This window comes from Panthera tigris, chromosome D3 (genome assembly GCF_018350195.1).
Source record: "Panthera tigris isolate Pti1 chromosome D3, P.tigris_Pti1_mat1.1, whole genome shotgun sequence".
Classification (NCBI taxonomy): Eukaryota; Metazoa; Chordata; class Mammalia; order Carnivora; family Felidae; genus Panthera; species Panthera tigris.
In genome coordinates, this window is record NC_056671.1 from 54067210 (window position 1) to 54083064 (window position 15855).

The 15855-nt window shown below is 41.1% G+C and overlaps 1 protein-coding gene across 1 annotated transcript in view; it reads right to left on the bottom strand.

Moving 5' to 3' along the window:
• Positions 1-15855, bottom strand: part of KLHL14 (kelch like family member 14) — a 102395-nt gene that overhangs the window by 74559 nt on the left and 11981 nt on the right. The gene's annotated exons all lie outside the window — the stretch shown is intronic.

A 15855-nucleotide genomic window follows, 5' to 3' on the forward strand; every position in this document is an offset into this window, starting at 1 on the left:
ACCTTCTCCCCCAGGGGGCAACCACTGAAAGGAGTGACTACCCACCCATCAAGAGCTGGCAATTCGCTGCTATTAACCGTGACTGTGATTCCCAGTCTGCCTGGCAGTTCCTGAGAACAGGCCTGCAACGTCTCATATGCAGTAAAAGCTATAAGATGCACCCTGGCCGGCACACTCGACCTGATGGATGTGCGATCCTCAGGAAGGGTAATGGATTGAGCACACTTTCGATTGGAGCAGGGAGGGGAGGCCCAGACCCCCACAAGGGGCCTGCTGATTTAACGGTCGCTTTACATATAATTGAACTTTTCATTTACCTGAAAGGCTGAAGGTGGTGGTGGCAGAAAGGGAACAACCATGACTGAAGGAAAACGTCAATAAATACGAGAGGGTTCCCCTTAAATATGATCACAACCTGCGGTGGTGGCTCTGAATCTATTATTACATATTCAGCCTGTCGTTCTGATTCAAGGACGCTTGGCAAAGTACGCCCTTGTGGAGAAGCACTGTTTGTTGGTTAAGAACCTAACATTCGGAGAGTTAACTTAATACAGTTAATGACATTTCCATGTGAAGGAAGGGAACAAGAGAATTCCTTTAATGAAACTCTGGTGCCATTGAATGCATTGTATATGCCTCAGTAGAAAAAAATACCTTCTGGAGAAACTCCTATCGGGGAATCGTGGATAGTAAGTATAGCCATACTTACAGAAGAATGCATACTGTGATAGCAGCTTGCAATATTAATTTTGTCACAAACAAAGAAAACCCCTCACTTCTTTGAATTCACAGTACTTTGGAACTGTACCCATATGCCTTATAGACCTGTAGTTGTGAAACAAAAACAGAATATGATAGCAAAGAGCTCCATACTTTGAGGATTTCAGTGATCGGGGTGGCTGGTAAGAGGGGTTATGGGAACTCAGTGCAGTAAGTACCTTTCTTTTATTTTGAAATGAGAACATACATGACTGATGTGCTATATAATCTCTTAAATGCATGGTTACAGAACTATTATAAGAGGATTTTATTATTGTAGTTTTTGGGTCCAAATAATCAGCCAGCCTGTGAGTATAAGAGGAATCAAGATGAGAGCAGATACTCTTTTTTAGGTTGCTATCAGTTACCACGTGTCGACATTGCTGTTCAACTGGAAGGCACCATTCTGTGGTTTTCACGATGTGACACGCCTACCTGCTGCCAGACCTCTGGTGGTGGCAGATAGACCACTATCTACGGTTAGATGTAAGAGGAAAGGACTCAGTGAGGTGGTAGTGTGACCAAAGCAATATAATTAAATTTCCGTTATGATATTTAAATAAAGGTACTCCTTTTAAAATGTGTTTCACGAATGACACATGGAGATAAATGAATGGCTTACATTCATTTGTAAGGTTGTTTCATTAATTGATAAAGCCCGCCTCCCTGGACCAATCCACATTGGTGATTTTCAACAGCGATTTAGATGGACCATCTCTGCAGACGAGGAGGGGATCTAGAGTCCTTGTTCTCTCTGCCTAAAGAGACGCTTGCTGCCATCTGTCCCCAGAGAACTGGCCTGAGACTACCGATCCTAAGCCACTGAATAGCTGGCAAATGACAACAACCCTCACCCCCGCCAACGATGACACGATTCAAAGCTAGCACAGCAGCAGCGACGGCCTCCACAGAAACTAAGACGAATCTCTAAATCAGCCAGCCTCCGCAGGGAATGTGACCAGGAATTCCTCGGAAGGAAAGGAAATCCCACCTACCCTCAGCGGCTGTGTGTTTCCTGTGAAGGCGAAGTGTTTGAAGTTCATCATGCGCAGCCTTCTTAGTGAGTGAAGACACATTTTAAATCCCGAATCACTACATTCATACCATCATCCATTTCACTTATTTTGGCATTGCTCTTGGAGCATCTTGTTTCTAAAGCTTGTCGTCACTCACTTCTCCAAACCAGTATCGATATTATTTAAGTCTAAACAAAGTTTAAAACTCTACCTGGTGAGGGTGAATCACACAGAAGCCAAAAATAGGATAAAGCGTGTGAGAAGTAACCGAGTGCAGAAGAAGGAACACATAGACTAACAAAACACGTTGGAGTGGTTCCTCACCATTTTCTCCATTGACTGTCAAAACAGCCTTACGTCCCAGATAGAGCTCCATTTTACAGGGAGGTGAGAAAGTTCCCACAGTCAAAGCATACACTGTGTTGAGACCTAGGCCTTCATATGCTACCACGCCTGTGATCTTTTTACAATTCAAATTTTTTTTTTTTTAATTTTTATTTTACCATAACTTCTGACTAAGACCCAGATGACCTGGATTCTAGGGCTAATTTTGCCATTCGACAGAGTAACTTTGTATAAATTACTTGGCTTTTTGGAGCCTCTGATTTCTCATAATAGATGAATAGTATCTGACTTGCCTCTTGAAGGGATTGCCGTGAGGATTATCCAAAATGAAGTGAAAAGTTCTACGTAAACTCTAAGGGAAGTGATTATTGATCTGTAGATATTGGCAACACAACGTGGGCTTCATTTCAACATACCAAGCCCGATTAAATAGTTAAAAAAGAAAAATAATATTTTTCTCTGATATTCTTGTTGAGTTCATGTATATAAATACAAGCTAATGAAGAGGACTTCACTACCCAGCTGTTATCTTATGTGTTCTTAGAAAATTATCACTTTAATTACATTGGATATCTTTTGAGCCTTGTTATAAGAAAATATACATTTGGACAGTACATAAAACTGAACCTTTCTGGATCCAAATAAAGGACCCTAATAGAGATCACTCTACATTTCTTATTTTGTAAGAATAAAACAAATGAGACAAACCATCACATATTTTACTTTGATTTAAATGCAATGTCAACTATTCAATTACTCCTAGAAAGTAATACACGTGAATAATTCCTGTGGAAAAGCTTCCATTCTTTTTACAATGTGCAATTATAATAGTGACAATGACAATAATGACAGATAATAATGCATGTGTATTGGATATTGAAATCTGATTATCATGCTATTTATTTGATGTGTGTGAACTTCAATTTGAAAACACCATGATAAAAAAGATACCTTGTGAACCAGAGAAGTAAAATTAGGAGAATCTGAATTAACTTGCTGAAGGGGGTTTCAATTACTCTTTTCTAAATAATTCCAACCTTACAGGTTTCATTTTAGATTAGCAAAATCTACAAATGTAGCCCTTTTGCAGTGATTAGAGTTCCTTCATATGGCTACCTGTATACCTGTTAGAAGCCCTTTATATAGGGAACCAATTTAGCCAAAATTAATATGTTCTCTTCAAATTTGTTAATATTTTTAAAATACATGTACTCCTTTTTACTCTTCAACTTGACACCACCTAGATCAAACTAATGTGTTTACGAGACATGGAATTAGAGACAAAGAGCTTAGTATGTCATGATTAATATTATTTCGATGCCTTTGATTTGGGCTCCTAGATTCTTGCATAGAAAAATATAAGGTTAAAAAGGCAATGGAATTTGAAGGTCCCCTTTGTTCCATCTCAGTAATTGCCCAACATTTACCATGTGTCATATTTGTGTGTGTGTGTGTGTGTGTGAGTGTGTGTGTGTATACGCATGTGCTCGCGCGCATATGTAGTTTGGTTACGGGGATGAATGATTGAAGGATGACCTAAAACCTCCTGGTGTAAACAAATTTTTCATCATACTGGTGCTGTAAGTACAGTAAAGTGTCATTTATTTATATTTCAGTGATTTGGAACTTTAATTATTGGGAAACAGGCCAGATAAAGTTTACCTTTCCATGATACATGAAAAAAGTTTTCATGAACTAAATTGCAAGAAGAATTTTAACCTGTTTAACAACTCAGGAGGTCTGCTGGCATTTTAGAGCTACCTATGTCCATTTAGACCAAATTCATTTTACAGACTACAAATCTTTCTCATTTATGTGGTAAAGAAAATATTCTATAATCTTCTAAGACTCATTAAATGAGGGAGTTAGAAGACAACTTTGAAGTAATCTAGTTCAGTGATCCCCAAGCCTGGTGAGTCACCAGAATCATCTGAGGGGATTATAAGATTTAGATTCTTGATATGGATTCTCCAGGCTCCACTCCCAGAGATGATGATTCAATTGGGACGAGGCCTCAAAAATCAGTAATGTTTCACAGTCTTCCAATTGATTTTAACTAACGTAGAGCCAGATTTGAGGTCACTGATTTGGTCCTGCTCTCTACCTAAAGTAGAAATCTTTTCATTTTTTTTTTTTTTTTTTAGGTAATTATTCTTATCAATTATGCGATTTATTTTATTGTTTACAAAATTTTAATGTTTATTTTTGAGAGAGAGAGAGAGACAGACAGCGAGTGGGGGAGGGGCGGAGAGAGAGGGAGACACAGGATCTGAAGCAGGCTCTGGGATTTGAACCCTCAGTACAGAGCCGGATGCGGGGCTGGAACTCATTAACCTGTGAGAACATGACCTGAGCTGAAGGCAGATGCTCAGCCGACTGAGCCAGGAGCCTCTCAATTACGCAATTTATAACAAAATGGACCTTAGTTTTTCAAAACTGCTTTATTGTGGAAAGATGGCGGACAGTTGTGTTAAATATCTGTTTTTCTCCTTATGCTGAGCTGAAAATCTACCCAAGTCTTTTAGAGAAAAAAGAGCAAGCACTTGTGTCTGTTCTGGCAGGCTTCAAATATTGCAAGATAGTTGCCATAGGTCTTTTCTTTTCCGTGTTAAAAATCCTCCTTTCTTTCTGAGAAAGTTTCCGTTTTCCCTAGCATCACACTCACCTCCTTAAAATATCTCTGCACCATCATTGTCCCCTTTGAAATATGTGATCAGAATTGTATACAATATAACAAATGTGGTATGTGATATGATGTATACATATGCATATATATAAAAATACATGCTATAAGGTTTTCTAAAATTACAGTAGTCTTTTAGCAGCCACAGTGCAGTGGTGGATTCCTGTTAAGCTTCCAGAGGATTACAAATATAAAAATTTTTTTAAAACCAAGAGTTTTCGGGGCACCTGGGTGGCTCAGTCGGTTGAGCGGCCGACTTCGGCTCAGGTCACGATCTCGCGGTCCGTGAGTTCGAGCCCCGCGTCAGGCTCTGTGCTGACAGCTCAGAGCCTGGAGCCTGCTTCCGATTCTGTGTCTCCCTCTCTCTCTGCCCCTCCCCTGTTCATGCTCTGTCTCTCTCTGTCTCAAAAATAAATAAACGTTAAAAAAAATTTTTTTTTTAAATAAAATAAAATAAAACCAAGAGTTTTCAAGTCAGGTTTTTCCTATCCTATATTTCTTCTAGTTAAATATTTTAAACATCAACATGTGATTATTTTTTAATGTTTTTGTATCTTCTACTGATTTAGGTATTTTGTTTCAATTCACTTATTTTTTTTAATTAAAAAATGTTTATTTATTTTTGAGACAGAGAGAGAGAGAGAGAGAGAGAGAGAGAGAGAGAGAGAGAACATGAGTGGGGGAAGGGCAGAGAGAGAGAGGGAGACACCAAACTTGAAGTGGAGTCCAAACCTGGAGCTGTCAGCACAGGACCCCATGTGGGGCTCGAACTCACTAACTATGAAACCATGACCTGAGCTGAAGTCAGATGTTTAACCAACTGAGCCACCAACGCATCCTTGTTTCAATTCCCTTATTACTTAGCAGTTATTAATTGAGTTTGTACTATGTTCCAGGTACCATTCTAAACACTAGAGCTAATGATGGGAATAAGAGGTATAAATTCCTTGTTCCTCATGGCACTTACTTCCATCCTAGAGGGAACATCTATTGAAAATATCATGGTTCTTGAAGTAGAAAGCCTGGTTGTTAAGGGCATAAGCCTTACAACTTGGGCGAGACCCCTGGTTTCAGTTCTTTCAAGATGAGTGACCTTGGGCTGTTTTCCCCTTTTAACCTTATTTATAAAAAAGTGATAACAGACGTAAGGCATAGTTTTTTTTTTCCCAGGAATGAATTAAACAATATATGCACAACATTTATAAAGTGCTAGATAAATTCTATCATTACCATCCTCCTCTTCTTCCTCATCACCATCATCATCAGTATTAGCTATTTCTTTGTGTAACTTGCAGATTTGACAAGGTAGTGTGGCCTATGTCCCCATCCAAGTTTTATTACTTAAAAATAATAGTGTTGTATTTCTTTTGTTCAGGTGTTTTAATTATCGTAACTTGTTCACAATACTAACTCATTGGGGTTTTACTCTGGAGTTCCTCATATATAGCCTTTAGGAGTATATAGCTTTTTTTTTTTTTTTTTTGAAACAGAGATTTGACGGAAAAACTAGGCAGTTATGAAGTAGCAAAGTAAACTGGGATAGATAATCATCTTCCCATCCTCTTAAGGCCAACTTAGTTTTAATTTAAGAGTCAGTCACACATGAATTTAAATTCTCTTTCTACCACTTCATAGGTTCATACCCTTGGGTATATTCAATCTCTTTACACCTCAGTTGCTTCATCTGTAAAGTGGGGGTGCTGTGAGGGTTAAGTGTAATGGGAAAATAAATGGTTGCGAATAAAATCACCTTTTAGAGCCAGTCCCTTTAACAAATGAAAAGTACTTTGTGCTGCTGATGCCTTGAAAAATAAGTGTCTCTGCATAGTGAAGGAAGAGAAAAACATACCTCCAACAAAATCCAGTAGGGAGAGGCTGGCGAAGATTGGAAGAAGTTATGACTCATTCCCATTACTTTCCAATTTCAATGGACTTTACTAAACCTATGATGGCTTGGTATTTTCTACTAGCAGGGAGAAAGGACAATTTCGCATCTGGTGGTACAGCAGGGATGTATAGTGGTGGGTCTGGAAGGCAGGAAAAGCCAGAATGAGGCAAGCCCCCAGGGATTCACAGAAGTGACGATGGTTTTGGGTTTCCACCGGCCATGAGATTGGTGGGGTTTCCAACAATTTTACCAGATCTGGGAAGCCACCAGCTGACATTTGGTTCACATGTGGAAAATATTTATGTTGTTCCCATGGTAATCAATTGATTAATGATAACAATTATTATTATGCATAATTATTAACTTTACAAATCACTCATGTGAAAATCAATCATTGGCATTTGACTTTTTCTTATATTGCTTAGAAGCCTTTCAGAAACCATAGGTTGTGCTGTTTATAAATAGCCAGAATCTTTACTGCATAAGCAAGTTTCACAAAAATATAAAACCACTGGGCTTCCTACAGTGGTGTGGATCCAGATCTCATTAACAAATTCAACCTGCTCACCCTTTGGTCTGCCATCTCTCTCTGTTAAAGATGTCACCAAACCCTATCAAAGTCACCAGTTAAAAAAATTTTTTTTGATGTTTATTTATTTTTGAGGGAGAGAGAGAGAGAGAGAGAGAGAGAATCTGAAGCAGGCTCCAGGCTCTGAGCTGTCAGCACAGAGCCCCTGGCAGGGCTTGAACCCATGAACTGTGAGATCATGACCTGAGCCAAGGGCGATGCTTAACCAACTGAGCCACCCAGGCGCACCTCAAGTTACCAAGTTTTATGATAATCATGACCCTTCTGCCATTTTCTTGCTATAGTCGATCTTCTGCCAAGTCCTATAGATTCTAGAGCCGTAAAGTTTTTCGGCCTGTCTCTTCATCCCAGTCAGACCACTATTAGCCTGATTCAGCTGGGTTGGCTCTCTCCCGAGCTGATGTAGCAGTGGTGTCTCTCCTTTCTGCACTCCCATTGAATCTCCCCTCAAATTTGAATAAATTTGTCAAATTAATTTCAGCAAAGCCTGATGTTAGCTATCAACCACTTCAGTCTTCTTTTGAAAAACTATCAAACAATTCCCCATTACCTATCATCTACAGGGGGCACATTTCCCCCACATTGTAACTTCCCTTTTCTCTCTCACAGGTAAATGCCTTCCCTGAGATTCTTTTCAAGGATAAAAGAGTTTCTGAGTTAAGGTCTGAAAAAACTTGAAAGAGGAATTTCAGCTGGAAATTGCTTAGACCATGGGGAAAAGTAAGCAGAGGAAGATCCGGAGTGATTGGCCAGGAGGAGACTTTGAAAATCAGCTAGCCTTCCCTAAACTTCCAGCTAGAACGGTCCCCAAAAGTCCCCAGAGGACAGCTGCTACCCTTTTCTTAAATTTTTCCAGAGAAGTAAACTCCCTTGAGAATTTGTTCCAGCTGATTTGCTGTTGTATTTAGGTTTCTTTATCATAGCTGTTCTTGGTAATTACACAGCAGCTTTCATCGGAAGAGCCTTTAAATAGACCTGATAATGCCTCTCTGAGGTAGGTAAACACAAAGTATCATTATCCCCATTTAACAGATGAAAGAATAGAGGAAAAAGGGCTTGGGCATCTTTTCCAGTGCCTCGGGATAGGTTTTATTTCCTCTATTTCACAGAGGAAATGTTTCTAGGGTTTTCTCACACCACCCTTCTGTGATTCTCAGGGTCAAGTGTAATTGAAAATGCCTTAGCCTCCCATCTTCTGACATTGGTGCTGCCCCTCTTCCTACCACCGTGAGTCTGGCTGCATGATGACAGGGGACTGGTCAGTTGTACACATTATTCAGTTTTTCTAAGATGGAAGGAACTGTAAGATTTGCTTGATCATATCATAAAGACAATTCATGCTTGCTGAGAAAAATTCTGTCTATACTTATAAGCAAAAAGGACTTAGTATCTAATAGGTGGTCAATAAATACTTCTTGTGTGAATGAGAAAATGATAAATTAAAGAACGAATGGGTGAAAAGAGTCACTGGTAATCCCACCTTTGAGATACATATCATTACAGATTCTTTGTCATCTTTTTTCCCCCTCTCATCTGTTTTAACTTCCAGTCAGTGAGTGTGGTGGTGAGGACATGAGAAGGCAAAAGGGGATGAAGAAAAGTCATGTTTCTGAACTATAAGGTGGGAGAGTCAGAGAGTAATACTTTGGGGAACAGTCTTATTAACACACACCCAGATCTAACCTGCCACCATTACTCTGCATTGCCCCAAACCCTTTTGTTTTTTATGCCTACTTGCACATGTCCAAATAATCAGTCTTACCGTTACCACACATCCATGAGTGTTAGTGGATACCTCTGTCTTTCTCTTTGTTCTTTGAGATTATTATTGTCTCATAGAAGGGGAGCTACCCCGATAGAGAAATGTTACCAAATTTCAGTAATTAGCACAATAGTGAACCTTCATGATATTTGCTATCTTCACACACTGATATTATTTAATATTTTATTTAAAACTGCTCACTAAAAAAAAGAAAAAAAAACCAAAAAACAAAAAACATAAAACTGCTCACTTAAAAAAATGTTTAATACCATTCTACTCTAACGTTCCCAGGGCTGGTTGCTCCCAGGATCACCTGGGAAAGCTTTTACAAAGTATCAAGAATGGGGGCAACCTCTCAGAGATTCTGGTTTAACAACCCAGGGTGGGACCCAGCACTGGTTTTTGTCCGTTTGTTTTTTAAAGCTTTCTGTGGGATTCAATTGCACGGGTAATACTGAGAATTACTGCTCTAAGCAATTGTATTTATGAATTATGGGCTTCATGGGTTAATTGTTTATTTCTAATACATGCTCAAATGTAGTAATACCTCAAAAATAGATAAACATTTAAAAATTTTTAGAAACGGGGGCACCTGGGTGGCTCAGTCGGTTAAGCGTCCAACTTCGCCTCAGGTCATGACCTCATGGTTCGTGGGTTCGAGCCCCGTGTCGGGCTCTGTGCTGACAGCTCAGGGCCTGGAGCCTGCTTCAGATTCTGTGTCTCCCTCTCTCACTGTCCCTCTCCTGCTCATGCTCTGTGTGTGTCTCTCTCAAAAATAAATACATGTTAAAAAAAATTGAAACGCAGTATTACCTAACTTGCTACGAGAAATTTAGAAAGGGCTTTTTGTGTACCGTCTGAAATTGCCTCACGTCCTCCCAGTGGTAGGTCATCATAGTTGAGGACACGCTATAATGAATGGAAGAAACCGGGACTTTAAAATTTGAATCTCTAAACATTGGGTTACATTCCACCCCTGCCACTAGTTATGTGTTTGGCCATGAGAAGATCGACCTCTTTGCCGACTACGGCTTTGCACTTCGCCATCCCAGATGACCACCTTCACGCTCCTCACCTCAGCCCCTGTAGCTCGCCAGGGTCTCCCCCAATTCTTCCCTGGCACGTACGAATTCCGGGTGAGTTGGGAATGTGACCATGTCTTCCTGTGTGTGGACGGGGTAGTTTGCTCGTGCCTTTGCCTCTTTCCTCTGGAACCCAACCTGTAGACTGGTTAATGGTGGTAGAGGTAGATGCGACAAAAAAGCGTTCATCTGAACCCATGAAATGCAGGCCTCCCCGGGGCTTAGCTCATAAGCCTGAAGGGCCAGAACAGGGCCATGTTTACGCTGTACAGAGCACTTCACACTCCATCCTTGGTCCTTTGCTTCACGAGGGACCGTGGCTTCTGGCCAACTTGACACCCGCTGCATGCCCTGCCCTGCTCCTTCCACACCTCCCAGATTAAAGCTTCCTTTAGCAACTAGAAGCAGCTGAATATCTTCTTTGCTTGATTACCTATATAATCCCTAATTCTAATACCTAGTACTCAGTGCCTTTCTTCTGAAGAGCATAAATTGCAATGGAAATGGCATCTCATTAATCCTCCTCGCATCCCTGTGAGGAAGTTGAGTGGCAAGTATTACCTCCTAGACTAATCCTCGTGCCTGCGTGTGGGACACCAGGTCTCACTGCTCACTAGCACGGATGCTTGCTACCGAACGAGCTGGCAGGGACAACCAACGTTTGTGTGATAGGAGAAAGCTCTTCTCCTTGTTCAAGGGAGAAGTGGTTCTATGCAGCCTGTCACAGAGGAGCCATTCGAGCTCTGTGTAGCTCGGTGACAGGGGGAGATAGAGCATTACTCACGCTAGTGATGGACTCATAAGTAATGCCTGCTCTTAAACTCCTAATAAAGCTCAATTTTTAGACTCTGCTGCCTCCTGAGAACCAGTCTCATTATTGAGACTTCTCTTTCTTTCTTTCTCTCTCCAGCCCATCTGGCCCGCTTTTTGGAGATAAAGTGACTTCCTGACCTGAGGAAACTGGTACCTGCTTGCTGCCCAAGAAGAAGTGCAGAAAGACACAAGGACACTGTTGAAAATTCACGTTCAGGATATAACAGACCTGGCTACAATTCCTTGTCTCTGAGAGTCTGGCACGCAATGGTCAAAACGAATAAATTAACAAAATCAGCATTCCGAAGGAATCAGCGTTCCAGTGATGCTGAGGGGGACCATGGCTAGATCCTACCTCATGATCTAGAGCCTGATTTTATCCATTACTCTAACTCCAGGGAGAGATTTCTCTTGGGGAAGCTAGGAAGCTTGTTCTGAGGAACAAGCCAGCCAGCCTCCCGCCAAGCGGGCTGTTTCCAGTTGGAGAGTCACTGCAGGAGTGGCCATACAGGAAGACAGTGAGAAAAGTTAGTTAGGAACCGAATATATTACTCCAGGCTTCTCTTGGAATATTCATGGCAACACATAGGTGTCCATCTTCAATTCAAGAAAAGGGAGTTTCGGCTGATACCTTCTAAATGGGCCCAGAATTTGAGTTTAGGGGAAGCATAATTCTATGAGACCATCCTGGGGTTAAGACAAATGAAGACGGTTGCCCTTACTTTTGGGTAGACACATAGCAAGGGACTGAGGCAGGCCCGGGGTGTGTGTGTGTGTGTGTGTGTGTGTGTGTGTGTGTGCTGTGGAGACAATGAGGTGTGGCTTGTGGGATCCAGCTTAGGGACACCCTGCTGCTGTGGGTGAAATAGGAATCTCTTATCCTCCTCCTCTTTTCCTCTCCCTCCCTGTGGGGAGCCAGTTCTTTCTGTTCTTTGCTGCTTCACCAACCCTGGAGGGCCTAATGCTAAAGTAAACCCTAGCTCCAGGGCTCTGTGAGGCTGAGAGACTCTCCAGCGTTCCCCCTGCCAAGGGCATCTGTGTGGAAGGCTCACAGACCCTCCCAGTCGGCCAATGCATGACACTGCCCTCTTCAGTTATCAGATTTTCGCCAGGCGGAAACAAATTATCTTGGGAAAATTGACCACATTCTCTAAAACTGAATTGTGAACACTGTACTGTGTGGCTTGAATTATTCTGAAAATTCTCTGGTGCAGTAGGTACCCCAGTCTCATCATGAGGACATAAATCCCTTAGAGTCTGGTAATTCCAATAACCTTCTCTATCACTCATTTCCCCTCTCCTCATGTTAGTTTACCAGAGTACTTTGAATTTTGCAACACATTTCCCTCAGACGTATCTTTCAGTAAATTACTGTTCGCATTTTCTCCCTTCTTCTATGATAGATATGTAGCAAATTGGAAAACAGAAGCAATTTTTTGTTTAGTCTTAGGATTTTCGAAGTGTGGTCCAAAAACCACCAGTAGCAAAACCACCTGGGATGTTGCTAAATATGTAGGTTCCTGGGTCCACATTCCTGATCAGTTCATGAAGAATCTCTGAGGTAGGGCTAGGGAAGATATATTTATTTAAAAATCTCTATTGGTGATTCTTAAGAGAACCACTGACTCACGCAAGACTTTCTGAGGTCGAGGAAAGAGGATATTTTTCTCTTATAAAGGCTTTGTATTGCTGGAAGAGCTATTAATATATTGCTGACTTGGATCACTGCTCAATTGCCTATATAACTTTGCCGTACAGACTTAGTTGAAAAGTAACAATTCAGTTAGCTTCCCTAACCTGTTTTCAGATGCCTGTATCCTATCACTGGCTCTTGTTATAAACCGAATTGTTTCTGCCAAATTTATATGTTGAAGGTCTAACCCCCAATGTGACTGTACTTGAAGACAGGGTCTTTGGGAGGTAATTAAGGTTAAATGAGGTCATAAGGATAGGGCACTAATCCGATAGGACTGATGTCCTTATAAGAAGAGGAAGAGACACCAGAAATCTCTGTCCCACTCTCTCTGCCGGTACACCCACAGAAAAGGCCATGTGAGAACATGGTGAGAAGGCTGCTGTTGGTAAGCCAGGAAGAGAGGCATCACCAGAAACCAATCCTCCCGGCAACTTGACCTCGGACTTCCAGCCTTACAGAACTATGAGAAAACAAAGTCCTGTTATTAAGCCACCCAGTCTGTGTGGCAGCTCAACCAGGCTAATACAGACTTCCTTACAACTGTCCAACCAACAGGACCACAGGGCAGAAGAGACCAATGAGGCTCACACTCACTTTTGGGAACTAAGCCTTGAGAAGGGGCCTTCTATGGTCAAACTTGCACAACTACCTCGAGAAAGGATCTTTCTAATTTCACCACAAAATAACTATACCTTATAGCAGCCTACCAGCTACACTCTATATGGAGAATTTGGAATATGGGGAGGCAGGCTCCTTATCTAGTCCTGTTTGGTGCCCAAGCACCATACATAAGCAGTAAATGTTAATGGATAACAATGTTCCAGTAGAGGAAGGGCAGCTAGTAGGGATAATAACAGATACGGCTAATGGAGAGAAGTGATTCGTATAAGCTTTTGTGGCAGACTCTAATTAGTGCCTATAAAGCCATAGACACGAATTTCTTTGTGCTTTCAGAAATTCTAAATGCTTCTTACGCTCTGAGACTCTATAGTTTCCTTGCCATAAAAAAGGTGAAACATTTTCCAGAAAAATCTTTCAGAGTTGAGAATTATTCTTTCTAGGTCAAAAAGACTGTTGTTTTCTGGAACTCGGGCTCTCGGTTTGACTAGGCTGATAGAAGGCTTGAGGGGCTCCTGTCTGTACAGGGGGTGCTTCCTCCCTGGAATAGAGTTTTACTTAGACTACCTGCTGCTGGTTTAGTTTGCTGTGTCCTAAGTCTGGAGAAATCACAAGCCTTGAGTTCATGGGAGTGCATTACAGCGATGTTGACATATTTCCATTTTGCTTCATCTGCTTTTGTCTCTTCCCAAATGTTTACTCTCAGAATGTCTGAGTGACAGCTGAAGTTTGTTAGGCTTCTAAGGATACTGAAGTGACTGCCTAGAATGAGTACCTTCTCTCCGTGAGTAAGACCTCCACAGACGGAAGAAGATGCCTGCCTTCTAAACACACACACGAGTGACCGATTTGGAGAGGTTACCTGCTTTCTTGGGATCTGTTGGCAGTGCATACTAAAAACGGTAAAGTTATCATATTTTCTGAAAACACTTTGTCCCCTTGACTATCCAGATAAAGAAATCCACGTTAAAATTCCTACCACTTTGCACCCAGATCTGTGATGGCCTGGAGTCTTCTTTGTTATGTAATGGAGACACAAACCTTTACAGAAAGCAAAAATTTGATTGCTGAAACAGATTCATAATCAAAATAGAAACCGTCCACCCAGAAGCATAAACACTCAGTTTAGGAAACAATGTGCTGAACATACTTCCGTATCCACACGCTCAAAGCAACAGTTCGTGCAGTAACATACCTAACCTACTAAGAGTAGTAAACGTAATTTCTTGTCAAGAGTACCAGGTATTTTTTGTCCCCGAGGAAAACTGCCAGGAGACTGTAGCAAAGGAAGATGGAAGAGGACAAGTTACTCTCATGCTGAATCTAGCTTTTCCACGTCAGAAACTGCCTCGGTGATGTGTGTAGTGAAGCCCTCAGCTGAAACCCAGCCATGACTGAAAATTCTGGGCTGTACTAGTTCCTGCCGATCCCCAGAAGGAACACTTTTGCCTCCCCTTCCAATGGAGAGCACTTGTTTTGCAGTTTTGTTTTCTTTTTACATATGTCTTCTTCTTCTGCAGTGGCTCTTCTGCATTAGCATTGTCTTGGCAACCAAAAAATTTCACCTCATGTCATTGTCTCGGCAACCAAAGAGTTTCCCATTTTTCCCTAAAATAACTATTGTGTAAACAGAGTTTGAATAAAAATGTCTTATGTACCTCTAAGAAAATTTAAATAAATAAATAAAGTACGTAACAGACAGTTTTTTGAACACATTTTTGCTTCACCAAGTCCAAACTATCGGTTGAGAAATACAATGCCTAAGTAAATATAAAGCCAAAATCATCACACGAAGAAGAAAACAAACAACAAAGTCAACCACAGATATTTTCTCCTGTCGTACCCAACACCAGGAGTTTTAGTAATAGACATATGTGTCATACCAGCTTATCTTGAGAGTTTTCCACTGTACGTCAGGTCAGCATGCATTTTCTTTGCATTCTCATCGGCTGCAACACCCAATTCCTGCAGAAGGTGGGCCCTGGGGGTGATGCAGGAGCCCTAAGAAACACTACTAAAGATGCTTCAAAGGCTCATAACTCAATAAGGAGACAACCCAGCTAAAAAATGGCCAAAGGATTTGAATAGACATTTTTCAAAACAAAAGGAACATGTGGCCAATATGCATGTGAAAAGAGGCTCAACATTGTTAGCCATTAGGGAGATGCAGACCACAGTGAGCTAGAACTTCACAGCCACAAGGACAGCTATGGTCAAGAAGATGACAACAAGCATTGGTGAGGATGTGGAGAAATTGGAAGCTTTACACACCGTTGGTGAGAATGCAAAGTGGCACGGCTGCTTTGGAAAACAACCTGACAGCTCCCCAAAAGGTGAAACATTTGTTCCTTGTTTTCTAAATAGCATATGAGCACTTCTACTCCCCAGTATACATATATATACACATCCACAAGAAATGGAAACATAGGTCCATACACAAACTTGTACATAAATTGCCCATAGCAGCATTATTTATAACAGCAAAAAGTGGAAACAACTCAAATGCCCACCAACTGATGGGTGAATAAAATGTGTTATAACCATACAATGAAATACTATTCAGCCATAAAAAGGAATGGAGTACTATTACGTGCTTCAATGTGG